A 14,890-nucleotide genomic window follows, 5' to 3' on the forward strand; every position below is an offset into this window, starting at 1 on the left:
CAAATAAGGTAATTGACAAAACGCATTGGCTCTCTCAAGCATTCCTTTCTTATTTTGCAAGGACTACACAATAAGTGAAGCCCATTTATTCTTAACAGAAACTTTGTAGCTGCTAGCCTCAGGACACGAATGAAGTGCGTCTGAGTTTGTCCTCCTATGGGAATCCACAAAGCATGAATCACCGTTGATCGCTGAAATGTTAGAATGTCGGGTGCAGAGAGTGTGTGCAACGCAAACCACCATCTGTCGTCTCTTTGTTACTCTGTGTAAAAAGATTTAGGGTTGGCAGAGGTTGCACATGACGCCCCGCTCCTACATTTCAGACCCTCCCACCGTCTTTAGGTGCTCCAGGCTCTTCTTTTTCTTGCCCTGTCTGAGGTGGAGATGTGTGGGATAGTATTTGAGACCAACAGGCCAATGTCTGCCATTTGGTGCTGCATGTGCTGTCTTTATCCTCACCGTGAAATCCTGTCCTCAGAAGTAGCAGCAGTGTGATCGTGACACCTCAACCATACCAGCCCTAAAGTCAAAGGCCACACTCACATTTTTAAAGAGGGTTTACTCTCAGCACATTTCAAAAGGAAAGGTCATCAAGTTTGAACCCAAGACACTGCACAGTAATTGTACTCCTTAACATTTAACCTTAAAATGTTGGCGTTCCAAAGAGCCTGACTGGCAGTGAACCACGTGCGTTCCGATAAACTCTGGTTAGGAATGATTAGGGAATCTTTAATCTTCTAGCTATCAAGCCTCATCCTCCCACTAACTTTAATCAGCTGGCAGCATACTGTAAATTCCCGTGGTCAGCCTCCCATATCAAATGATTGCTTTAACTTTTGCAGTCCCTCTTGGCAAGAGCTGAGAGCAGAGTGGCAGGAAAGAAAACAAAAGACACCATTTGTAGAGGTTTCTTTGCACAGCTGGTCAGGGACAGGTGTGTGTCTGTCTCTGTTGGTGACTGTGAGTGATGTTACCAGCAGGATTTCTGTTTAAGGGTCAGGGTCATAAATCAGGGTTGGTAATCTTCACAGCAATGAAGCTGGTGCCAGGGTCTCAAGGCCTGTATCAACCTTTAAGAGTAATGTTTCTCCTGACTCTTCATTGACTAACCTTCTCACATTCCTATGAGCAACACAAGCTTGTGAACACACACAGTGAGAGGGTGAGGAAACATTACATTTGAAACTTTAGGAGTATGTTAAATATGCAAGCTTTAATATTTTGATGTACATTCGAGAAAGAAAAGTCAACTTCAATATTACAGTATATGCAACTCTTACTTTTCAATTTTGTTTAAAACTTGTATCACAATAATTTAATTCATTTTGGTGTCCAAAATCCAGAAATATGCTACAAGGCAGCTCAGCACATACCCAACATTTGATGCATTTGACTATGTTCCATTTGGATCACCATCAAAGTATCTTGCTAAAATTTGAGGTTATAAAGGGAAAATTCATGTGATGATTTTTCCAGTAAAGAGGAAGAAGTCTAAAGTGTAGCTTCAATACTTCCCCAGTCAACACTGTATGCACTCTAAGGTTGTGAATAACCACTTGAGACAAAAACTTTCATTTGAAAAGTAAAATTCTTGCAGCATTCAAATAGAAGTTATATGTTTTGCTCCAGTTCTGGCCAGCATTTTTACTCTGATGTCTATGAACCAGCACTCACATTTTCATACAACATCTTGCAATAGTCATTTAAAAATAATACTACTTTATATAAGGACGCTGGAGTGTGAGTGTTTGACTCTCACCTTTCTCTAGATATTCCCTTCTTTTTTGCTTGTGTGGATTTAATTACACCACACTAAACCACACTACTCCACTCTAACTCTGTAAGTCTGTGCGTTGTTTGTTCTTTAGCCTTAAAGAATGCTGCACATGTGTTGAATGGACGTAAAATACAAATTTATGTCAGACATAAAAGAAAAAAAAAACTGTTAATTGTGCAATCCAGTCATTGTAGGTAAAAATGCAAAAGGAATGCTTGCAAATAGAATTGATTGACTATAGCATGATTTGGAGAGTACACAATTTATAAACCACGTAAAATAAAAGCTATTTTTACCAAGAACAACTACAGCTGTCTTTATGGTGTGGCTGCCAACTCCTTGACCAAGTTAATTTTTTTAGTATTTGTATGAAATGTGCACTGTCCTCTTCGCTCAGTTTTTGGTTGTTTCTACTCCTAAATCAATAGTTTGAATTATTATAAAATTCCCATTTGGAAAAAAAGGTTTTTCAACTCAGTGAATGGTTTTAGTGTTGGGAGAAATCCACCCTCCTAAACTGTGTACATATGTGGCGCTCACCTACATTTCCTGCATAGATTATCTTCATATTAATTAAAAAAAACTTGGGGTGTTATTAATTCAACATCCATTCAACATATTTCCATTTGAAAGGTGTTTTATTGTCAACCTTTTTTGTGTACACAGTGACAGTAGACAGTGACAGGCCTCCATACAGTGCTGTAGCAGACTTCTAAGCCATTACTCCTATATGTAAGATTTTTTGATTTTTTTGACTCCTAAAATAAAACAATTAGCTCCTGTTTTTATCAAGTTGAAATGAATGTGCACATGTTGCTGATCTAAAAGAGTAGGGTCAAATTGGGATATTAATAGATGTAGTCCAGTGAACCATGATTCGTTCTCGTCTGGTCACATAATCTTTTAAAGGCTTCTTCCAGCTCCTTTAAATCATCTCTTCCTCTCTGCCTTAAAATGAGACTGCATGCCATTCTGTTCTCTATGATTTTTCTCTGACCGCTTTCTCTCTGACCGCTTTCTCTCTCCTTCACTCTGCAGTTCTTCTGATTCTTTCTTCTTCCACATACTCTTTCCTTCTGTCCTGTCTGTCAGTGTGCCCTCTTACCATGCAGCTTTCTGTCAGTGCAGAGGCCCCTCGCTCACTGAAAGACAGAGAGCCTATGACTCAGGTTCTGTCACAGGGCCCAGTGGCTCATAGTGGCCCTGATTCCCACACCGATGAGGTGATAAATGACTTAATGAGCTTCCTTACACACTCACCCACTGAGACCTGAGGTACTTTTTCTTTAAGGCACTTTTCTGTCATGTTGTTCAAGTGCTCTTTTTCGTTGAGTTCCAGCAGATGTTTGTAAACTGAATTCCAGTTTTCCACAAAACTTGTCAAAAAAAAAAAAGCTGCACATTGTCATGAATACACACAGAGTATGTAATTGTGAAGCAGAAGGAAAATGATAAATAGTTTTAAGTGTGGCATGCATTTGACAGTGATTTATAGAAATACATTTTACTGTAATTTGAGCTCATAGTCTGCTGGAGTATTTCTTTACCAGACCTTCCAAAGGCAATTTGTTACCATGATTTTATTTAGGAGTATTAGGAGTTCCACACTATACATGTTCTTATTTAAAACACTTTTAAAAGCTTAGTTTTTCATTGCTCTATCCTGAGTTTTTCTGTTATATAATAAAATAATCCTAATAAAATATATCAACATTCTAAAAAAACCTTCATAAAAATTAAAAAAGAAGATAATTTCCATTTCTCCTTTGAATTGACTTGTTGGTAGATAAATATGTGTTATGTTATTGTAATCTAATAGATGACATAGTGGAGATTGACTCATTGGAGAAGCTCATACAGCATTTTGTTTGAAACGTTTTGTAGAAAAGTGCAAGTCTCTCATCATGCAGGTAGCTCTTTGAACAAAGTGAGCTCTTTTCACCCTGTAAAGCACAGAGAGCTCGATTATCCAAGAAGTAAAGAGCTCTTATTAACTGTACATTGAATCTTATCAGGCACATGGTGATTAGAGCTAGTTGAGCAGGCATTACAGGTGATTAATGAGTGCTGAAGCAGGTCACTCAGACGGTGGAAGTGATATGATCACGCTTTTGAAGTAGAAGTTAATGTCAAAATGAAGTTTTTAAACAGAAAGGAGCTCAAGTTAATCAGTGCTTCTATTTGTTTTGGAAATGTCGTGAGATGTGAAGATAAATGAGTTCATGTGTCACTGAGTTCACTCAGGTGACTTGAAGGTATTGCAATCACAGCTGATTTTTCAATGTGAAATAAGTAGAAGATCTTAAGTACACAAACTGCTCTGATTGCAACTCCCTATTCCTTAGGGCTGGCAAAATTTTTCCATTTTTCCTGAATATGCAATGTTTTGTCCTGACAGAAATCTTGTAGAATGATAAAGGAAAAGAAGGAAACATTTAAATTACTCGGAATTTATGTTATATTGGGAATTGAATTAGTAGCTTGGGCATTGCATGTGTTTCTGAAATTGTGAATATTGTCATAATGTGAGCTCTTTAAGGTTAAAGTCATCTAGCCCAACTTCCCGTTGCGAACATATGCTGGGATTCATTGCTGTAGCCTATTTTATTCCTGTTTTTTCTTTCAATTCTCTCTCTATCATCTTTGGTTTTTGTCCATTCTCCTTCACTGTCATTGTGGGATTTATTGCCTCAATATTCTCTCTGGCTGACCGGCTGATCCTAAGCTTCACTAGCATGCTGCTGAACTGGATACTCCTAGAACCTGGCCCTAGGAGAAGAAAGGGCCTCCTGTTTGAGGTGGCCACCCTAAGGAGGTGGAGCAGAGAGAGAAGGGAGGGAATAAAAGTAGCAACCTGGGTGTTCCATGACAGTGAACCTCTCGACTTGTTATGCTTTCTAATTCCCCTCAGCACAAAACAGCAAGGGGGGAGAAGAGAAAAGGAGAAAGAGAGTAGGGTGGAGGATGATGATGTAAAAAATCATGTTTTTACACAAATGCAGCTGGGGAGATGGAGAGAGAGAATATTTCACTTGAAGACAAGATTTGAATCTTATTTTAAAGCCTGAAATGCATTTAGAAAATAATGCATTGGTTAAAATCTATGCCTGTTTTAATACACAATTACATTTATAATACTCTGTGGACAACACATAACTTATAAATAGGGTTATGAATGATAAGATCACAGGAGTAACTCAGGTGGTTCAGTGACAGAAATTTTACCATTTGGCCAAATGGAGTTGTATTTAAACCCTGATCATTTATTATAACACTGAATTTAAAAAAAAAAAGGATTTAGCAATTTAAATCTTATTGAATCACCTAAAACTTATATTCCTGTTTTTCTTTTCCAGGACTATATTTCCATTTATCCATGAAAAATGGAAGACAAATATGGGGCAAACAGAGATTGCATCTCCCCAAACTCCATTTTCAGGTGTGTGCGGCCAAAAAAGCTGATAAATGGGCATTCAGGGCATATACTGTGCTCATTATTTATTAGAGGATAAAACACTTTCCAGTTTGTTGTAACACTTAGGTTTTCTCCCTACAAGCTACAAATACAAATCTGATTACCTGATATTAAAGGTGGATCTCTGGTTTAGATAAAGGTCTAGTTGCTTCTACCTCCATACATTTGCTTGTTCAGACCTCAGAGATATGTATGAAAATTGCCTTTCGTTAAAACCTTTTTAGCAGTGTTGTATAAAGTACTGAAATCTCAGAGTCAAGTAAAAGTATAAGTACCTCTCCAAAATATGACTTTGGTAAAAGTCCAAGTCACTGACTGAAATGTTACTTGAGTTAAAGTCTTAAAGTATCTGAAACTTCTTGTACTTAAGTATGGAAATTGCTGTAAAAATGGATGTACTCAAGTAATGTAATGAAAAGTACAAGTAAAAAGTAAAACAAAGCAAATGCAGTTTGAATGACATTTTTTATATTTTGGTAAACTTGTCAAATACACTTAAAATAATGTACCCAACCAAGTGCAGGCAAAATTAAACCTGCTAATAGATATACCTGCAGGCATCATTTAGTTAAGAAAATTAGGTGCTTTACCTATAGCACAAGGTTAACTTAACCTGCTTTACAACTGAACCAGCTTCTTAGTATGCCCTCCAGGACAGAAAATACAAAGTTTTTGTAAGCCTTAAGTTTTCCCTTCAAGTAAGGTCAGTGCTGAAAATGAGAAAAATAAATAGTACAGAAAATGCGGCCAACATGAAGAAAAAGATCTGTTACGATTACTCTACTTCACAAATCAGTGAATCAGTCAATCCTACAGTCAGTAGGTGGTGCACACAACTGGTCATTATGCAAAAGAAAAGAAGAATTGGGAGGGAAATGCAGCTTATTGGCATCTGTAAACCTGGTTTTGAACTTGCATGCCTTTCCTATATTCGTTAAATTTAGTCTAAATTGCTATCGCTATGGCTTCTGTCCCCCCTTGAACAGAGGAGTCTAGGTAGCCTGCTACAGTCAACATTAGGCCTAAGCTAAATACACCACGTGTGGAACTGAAACAATGCCAAACAAAGTTCATTTATGGTCAACGTTTCACAATACAGTAGTGTCTAGTGACCAAGCTATAGTTACTGAAACAGCAGGATTATAACCATTTCATAAGACGTTACCTCAATGTGTTTCTTCAAGTTGGACGGGGAGTTTTTGTAAGATAGAATTTCCACATCTTTGGGCAGGAATAACGTACACTGCATGCGGTACAAAGAATCTTTAACACCCATGAAAGAGTATATTGTGTTTAAATAAGGCCATGGGCTCTCATCACCAGCTGGTGGTTCCCCTGGAGCTGTGTCCGACGTAGTTGCAGTCGTTGTGGTCTCCGTCTCCTCCTCCATGTGACTGCTGCTGATTACGAGACTTGCTTTGTGTTTAATGGGAGAAGCGAAACAGGTGTATCCTATTGGAGGTGATGAACAAGCCCAGGCAAGTAGGCTACCGACTTTGTTCGGTAGCCTACTTGCTACTTGCTAATCAGTAGGTGGGGTCAAAACACTTGCGTTTCTCTCTCTCGCTTTTTTGTAACGAGTAACTAAACCACACATTGAAAATGTATCGGAGTAAAAGTACGCAATTAAGTTCGGAAATATAGTGAAGTAAAAGTGAAAGTCATCACAAATTTTCATACTTGAGGAAAGTATGAAGTACTCCAAAATATACTTAAGTAAAGTAGTGAAGTATTTTTACTTCGTTACTATACAACACTGCTTTTTAGTAGCATACGGTGAAAATGTTAAAATTAACTTCTAGTTCCTGATAAAGCTAGATAAATAAAAACATAAAAAAATTACACTGTGTTCTGTTTCTTCCAGTAAATTAATGTCAGTTGTATTCAATATAAATGCAGAAGGGAGAAGCTTGTTATTCTTGATGGTTTTCCTTCTGGTAGTGAAGAAAGCCTTTTCATCCTTGCAGTAATTGTGGTAGACATACAATAGTTATGATGTTTATTTTTGGTGAAAATAATTGCTTAGTTAACATCAATTTGAACTGTGAATATAAAATTTGCTAATTATTTCCAATATTTTCCGCTATGAAAACACATATTCCAAACATACTGTAAACCAGTCCGAGGTACAAAACAAAGAATGAATGCATTTAAGAATTACAAATAAAAAAAAATCAATAACATTCTTGAAACTCTAGGTGCTAACATAACTTGATTCTTCTGCATAGCTCTAAATTATATTAATTACCAATAATGTGTAAAATGTAGTCTTTGTTTTCAAGGATCTTATGTCTGGATTTAATATGCTCTACGTATGGAAAAGATTTACTTGATGGGTTCAGGCCCCGTTCTCAGCCCCACCTTACTTCCCTCTTACCAGCCTCCTTGTGTCCTACTGGGTGTGCCCCTTCACCCTGACCTTTGCTGTCTGAATCCACCACTCTGCTGACCGATACACACCGAGCTGCACACCCACTACTGCTGCCTCACAGCAATCTCTAAACGCTCTTATCATCTGGTTCTGCTTGCCCATCCTGCTCCCCCCTCCCTAAAGGCCACAGGAAATGGTTGGGCCCACTTGCCTGGGGGTGGAATTAACAGGTGCACCAGTGTTTGTTTCAACTTTTACCCATTACCACTGAATAATGATAATAATGTAATAACATGGAGAGGCCAGGTGGAGAGCTGGCTTTGTTTTGATCTCTTTATCTTCTCTTTTTATTTATTTATTTTTTTAACTTTACACTTACCGTGTTTATTTTTTCTTGCTCTTAGTTGTATATGTTTTTTCTTACCCTTTTTAGAAAGGTTTTGGAAACTTTCTCAAACTTACTTTTCTAAGTTACTTAGAAAAGTAACTTGAATATCTTTTATTTGTCCTTCATAAAATAGCCCTTGACAAATAAACCTTTGCCCTTCTAGAAGTTTCACAGAGGAACTTTAAAATGGAAACTATGGATCAGTTTCAGATGAGAAGGGAAACACAGCCATCTGTGTAACATTTTGAGTGCACTTAGGCGTGAAGCACTCAAAATCCTACATTTATTTTTGAGTCACACTAAAATGTCGAAACCTAATGTTGGTTTTGTGATATATTAAACCTATGAGCTGCTGCCTATATTGGTCTTCTTACTCTGTAGCCTTGGTGATGCTAAATACGATGCCAAAGCATTTTTAGGACAACATGATAAATATATTTCACATTTGAACTTTAGCCTGATAAACATAAAACTTCCATCTCTCCCTTTGGCAACCAGCTTATTTACACAATTTTGAGGTATGTGTGAATCTTTTCCGCTTGGGAGCCCTGTTAAACAGGGAACACGGTGGCTGATCATGACACTTAAGATTTTAAAATGTTCATTTTAGCAATCTGCTGAGACTCTATCCTTTTATTTAATGCGATGGCTAGTTGTTTTTTAAACTCTGACTACATTGCACTTTTCATGTAGGCCACACTACATGGTTAAGTTTCAAGTTTCACACTGCTCTTCTCAGGCTCTTGGGTGCCTCACGAAGAACACATACATCCTCTTCCACCCCACTAATTGATCACCACAAACTCACTATGCAAAATTAGGGGTGCACTGTGTTCTTGATGCATTCCCATATATCTCCTTGAGACTGCCTCCCTTTGGCTTTTACCACTATGATTTGCACTGGTCAAACCATGCTGATATAGCCAACAGAAAGCTTTAGGCCAAACTATTTTTAGTTTTTATATTGAAAACTGTTTTATGTTGTGGATTTGGTTCTTGTTTTTTGTGTTCAGATGGATCTTAATTGAGATCCAGATGTTGGTGTTTTCAGCAGTTCTTGCTCACCAAATCCCCTTTTTTCCTCAAATTTTTGACAATTTTCAAGCGGGCCTATTACATCAGGTAGAGCTGCCATCTTGTTCTCGTGTTACCTGGAATCCCCCTTAAGTGAGTCATCAGATTGGGTAATAGCTGGAGAGAGGCAGTTTAATGGCGTACAAGGTTGACTTTGTGGGTCGAAGGTGGGAGGTCAAATGTTGCCGTAATCCCAGGCTCCAGGTTCAGCCCGTATGTAAGACTCTGGCAGCTGGGAGAGAGGAGGAGGGGTAATTGATTTGAAGGGAAAGGGCATATTTCACCTGAAGAGGAAACAAAGCTGTCAACCATCCAACCAGTTTATAACCATAGACAGATTAGCACCTCCTGTGTGGGAGATGCTCAAAAGTAGTTGAGGAGAAGAACTTTAGAGATCAATGAGATAAGAGGAGAACAAATCTTGCTTTAGTGTCTTTTCTCATCTTGATGACATAAGACTAATCTTGGGGAAAAAAAGCAGATGAGGTTGAATGAGTTTGATTAAAAAAAGAAACAATAGAAAAAGCAACTTCAGGTCTCTACACCCAGTAGTTGAGATTACTGTATAAAGAAAAGCAGGTGTGTCCTCGTTTCAACATCATTTGTATTCAAAGAAGGCAGATTTTGCAATCATGGGACCAAACAGTTCAGGTTCAATATGTATTTTTATTGCCGTACGCTGCATTTGTCGCACAACGTGATTCAATCTCAGCACTCTCCCTCAGACAACAAATGACTTACAGATAAGGCCACATTCCTGTGCTTGTTTTCATTGATAAACATGCTTTGATTGGCAGAACAATATCACAGGCAGCCCAGAACCTGGAGGGTATCAGGATCTAGCGAACTAGTGACTTTTTCCTGTATAGACAGGAAGTGAGGGCTTTTATGAGGGCAGTGCATAGATTTCCTAGCATACCAGGTCTGGGAGTGCAGAGAAAAGAGCCACTTCCTGTCGAGAAGAATGCCATGTTGGCTATCTGGCTCTCAACAGTTTTACTCTTCGTGTGAGAGGTTGTGAAAAGAAAGGAAGTTAGGTCTGCAGGCTATAGGTATAGCTCACGGGTTGAGACTGAATGTTTGTTTGAGGAGTGAGACCATTCAGTGTGAGCATGAACTACACACTATAGTGAAAGTTTGACACCTGTCTCTGGGTTCAGTACTACTGAGTTTTTTGTTGTATTTAACATGGTTTTACCTCAAACTGTACAGCTTAAATAAGTGTGTGGGGGGGGGGGTTGTTTTGTTTTGTTTTACTATGACTGTATAGTTGGTTTTTCATTAAAAATGATTTGTTCATATTTCTGGTTCATATTTCTGGGGGAGGGGGGTTCCGCTTAATTTCCACTGGCTGGCATAGAGTAAATTCAAAATAACTTGAGGTAAATGGCTAGATTTGTGTTGACCTTTAAGAACTGTATACTTAAAATTTGTAATTCTTAAAGTTAAATTATATCAACACCATTTCACATTGATGAATTTTGGCAGATCACATATAAAACATCTTTGGTCTGATTCCTAAAATAATTTTTAAGCACATCACTCTTAATTTGAAGATTCTAGTCACTGTAGACTCTAGAGGACCACATAAATAGTGGGCCGGATTTGGCACCTGGGCCTTGAGTGTGACATGGGGTTTTACACACACGCTCTAGAGAACTTAATCAGCACTATCCTTGGGAATGTTTTATATCAGCAATTAAATTTATGAGAAATATCCCCTTGGGGGTGGTGAAGGGTTGTAAATGTGGAAAGGCATTGTTATAATGACGTGCTGAAGGCAAATTAACTGAAAAGGCAGGAACTTCTTTAAGAGACAAAGTCTAATTTCAAGGCATCAAACTCCAATTTTTTGTGTGTTTGATCTACAGAACATTATTATAATAGCTGAAGATAATGTAGTTATTTTGTTGTTCTATAAAATAGCGCTTTGTGCCTGGAAAATACATAATATTGCTCCTTTAATTTTTTTTTTCCAATATGTGTACAGATTACTAAGTATCTGGACACTCAATTTACATTGAAGCCAACTTAGAAAGAATTCTGTGTCATTTAGTTAAGCATGTGTTTATTCATCAGTATAATTGCATGTTTTCTTGATATTTTGCAGCCCTAGTTTTGTGTTAGATTTTCGCAGAACTTCCTAGCTGCTACCTCTTATAGACGTTGATTGTGCTTTCTGATGTTATACATCTCTTTAGGCCTTATGCTAGTTATTTTGCTCTTACTTTTCCAACTTTTGCACTTCAACGCATGCTTTTAATGTTGATGCACAATAATTTAACTAAAATTGACTGGTACAGAAATTATAAAGCAATTAGAAATTGTTTGTACTTTCTCATTTTAGCATCCCAGTTAATCCTTCCTAAAGTTAGTTGCAGTTGCACCTAGCCAACAAAATGGAACATTTGCTTACTAAAGAAGGAGGAGACCAAATCTTTACATGAAACATTAGGAGACAGAGAAATGGAAATTACATTCCTCGACATTTGGACGTTCTGTATTTGGCTTTTTTTCCCTCAAGGCTTCCTCAATCCTTCCACTTCTACATTCTCCACCTCTCTGTTCTTCTTTTACCTCGTACCACTCCCTCACCCTTGTTTCATCTTGTATTTCCTAACACCTCATACCTTCTCCCTCCCGTCTTCCTTTCCTTTCTAATCTCCCTCACCTTCTTATCTGTCTGCATCTTTCCCTCCCTCCAGCCCTCTGTCGCTCCACCCATGGTTCAGGGCTCGAACCCATGTCCTCCTCCTACTCTTCCTCCATGATATCCTTTCTATGTTAGCCGGTGGTCTCTCAAAATGTCCCAGAAGAATTGATGTATCTTCCTCGGTGCTCAGCAGGCTGAAATAGATGGTTGACGCAATTCTCCAAATCACCTCAGGGAGGGAAGAAGGCCAAGAAAAGAAGAGGGGAGGGCCTCCTCCTCTTTCTCGACATGTATGGATAAGTAATTCATATTTGCAAATAAAGTTAAGATTTAATAAAAAACGGTCTGCATCATCTGCTCGGCTTTGTTCCAATATGGCCAAGGCATTACTACTGAAAATTGCTCTGTATGTGGCGATTGGCTGTTTACATTCTTTTAGGCTTTCACAGACCCACTTCCATCTGCATCCCCACAGGTCAGGGGTGAGGGTTCAGAGGTGAAAGGCGAGGTTGCGGGCTGCTCCTCCAAGAGGAGAGGAGCTGGTGTTGGAGGTCCCCTTGCCCAACCCTCTTGGTTCAGTCTCAGAAGAGAGGAACCTCCTCCAGCTCCTCTCTTGCACATCTGGCTGCCCCCAGAATGCTCATTTGGAAGGAAAACAAGAATGTTTTTATTTCCCAGGAGAGAAGAAGAACCAGAGTTAAAACACAGAGAGGCGTCCTGGGCCCTCACACAGCCTGCTGCTGGGCTGAGATGGTGAAGGGTTTCTCATATTTCTTTGTTTCTCTTCTTATTATCTTTTCCCCACACCTGGTATTTGTTTTTATTCCTTTAATATGAATGTAACAACATCCTTCTCATTTTCCAAAAGTAAACCAGCAGGCACCTTGAGCCCATTTCTCGTTACTATGTCGACTCCACCATTACAGGGCAGTTTCGCTTTTCGTAGTTTTCATTTGAAGGTAATCCATGAAACCGATGCTGATTTCACTTCTACTTCCTAAGTGGAGGATTGAAGCGAGCCAGGTTAGGATTGTGCATTACAGCAAAGAGCAGAGGACTCAATGGACGACCACTAGGAGACAGAATCACATGCCATTGTGTAAATTGGGGTCATTTAATAACAGGCTGTAGAATATATCTAAATAGAAGATACCCTTAAGTCACTCCTGTTATAATGTGGCATTTAAGATTATCTTCAGTTTCAAGGTCAGCAGGAGAAGCCATAGGAGGTAATGATTGGAGTAACACTGCAGGACTGTCAAGTGCAAAACTCCACCTGCCTGAGATATTTTGATCAGAGCCTAGGAGAGTTGTTCTCCTCTTATGGCTTTTGTATTTCGCTTCATTGACTTTAAAAAATATATTAAGATTTGGAGTTCATTGTGTTTTTTTTAACTTGGGTTAGACTTAAATAAAACCTGAACCTGTAAAATTTTGTATTTGTTTTATGCTGATACTGATAACTGTACATTTACCTAATGTGGAATGGCAAACTTGGACAGGCAAATGGAATACAATACAGTGCTCTTTGAGGAATACAAATGTCCATTGTTAAAATATGGACTTTTCATGTGTTACATAGGTTAGCTGTTATTTTTGGATGGTGTATCAAAGTTCTTTCAGTAATGAAAGTAAGGGAAGGGGAGTAACTGTAATGAGTGGAGCAACAGAGGTCCATTCTTTGAGTATTTTAGCAGATGGTTGTTATTTGTTCTGGAAAAGTAAAAATAAACCCTATTTATTATGTTTAATCCATAAAATTTGGTCTTTCTCCAAACACTTATTACACTTTGAAACAGTTCAACGGTTTATCAAAGAAAATGTCAAGACACTTAAATGCTCTCTTTCTCCTCATAAACCTGCTCATCAGTGGGGAACCTCTTCTGGCCTTAATTCATGTGCACATGACACGACACCCTTATCCACTCACAGCTGTGCTCTATTACAGCAACATACAGTAGCTTTTTCTCCACCCATCGCCTGCAGCCTTCTCTGTAACTGTTATTGGAAATGTAGCCCTGCTACGGGAGCAAGCTCTTGCCGGATTTATATGACACAGGTGCACACTCTGGAAAGCATTCGTAAAATCGTGCACACATGCACACACACATATAGGGAGGCACGCGAGTGGACTAGGCTGCGAAGACTGGATCTGATGTCAGCCACTTAATGTCAACACCACTCACACGTCACAACACTTCTCAAACTTACACACTCACATATGTGTCTAACCTGCTTGGAGCTTCATCAAAACTAGTCTGAATGTATCCCCTGGCCTCTATAACCTCATCTGATTCTGATTTTTGACTTTGCAGATTGAATATGACAAAAATGTCTTTAATTTTAACTCAATATATTTTCCTCCTTGCCCCCAATGTCTAGATTGCTCCTTTTGTTCTGGGAATATGCCAGGCATTTCCTCTGTATGATATCCCAGTTTTCCAATAAGAAGTAGGCCGAAGGTATGCGCTGGGCTGGCAGGGCTTATTTTCTCTGTGGTGCTGTGTGGTAGCCTAACGCGTACTGGAAAAGTAGCAGGTATTCCAAGGCAGCTTTGGTTCCTCTTTAGTAGACATCATCCAGATTTATGTTCCAAAAAACTAAATGTCAGATATTTTCAAAGTTGTCTTTATGCTCAAACTTGAGTATATGTGAATGCTAACTGAACATTGAAAATTTTCTGACATATTCAGAATCTTAGTCTGAAAGATGTGCAAAGCCCTCACCTAAAGATATTGCTGCTTGTACATCCCCATGTAGACATGTGTGTCTTGTCAGCCCATCCTTTCTGATGTTCATCTAACAATATTGGAAGGGCAGAGGGCAGGGAGGCTCCCTGTTCTCCACATGGTCCTGATTTTGCTTGTTAGTGATGATCCCCTGTTTAATGAACAGTCTCAAAGTTCCCACAGATCCTTGAAGATTTGGAATCTTTGAAGAAGGAGCCTATAGAAACTCCTGAAAATATTGAGAATCAGTGGGAAAAAAATTGAGAACTCTTTGGTTGTCTTTGGAAAGATTTGTAGTAGTGCAATGTGGAATTCTGGATAAAAGCCATTTGTTGTCCTGATATTTATAATCCAAATAATGATGCAAAATAAAGGAAAACCATTACAAGGCAGTAGAGTTAAGCTGCTTTAATATCATAACCA

General features: G+C 38.6%; 1 protein-coding gene across 1 annotated transcript in view; it reads left to right on the forward strand.

The window, feature by feature from the left end:
• The window catches only part of gmds (GDP-mannose 4,6-dehydratase), a 173,969-nt gene that overhangs the window by 83,174 nt on the left and 75,905 nt on the right, over nt 1-14,890 (forward strand). The window lies entirely within an intron of this gene.

The sequence above is a fragment of the Xiphophorus maculatus genome, chromosome 9 (assembly GCF_002775205.1).
Source record: "Xiphophorus maculatus strain JP 163 A chromosome 9, X_maculatus-5.0-male, whole genome shotgun sequence".
Classification (NCBI taxonomy): Eukaryota; Metazoa; Chordata; class Actinopteri; order Cyprinodontiformes; family Poeciliidae; genus Xiphophorus; species Xiphophorus maculatus.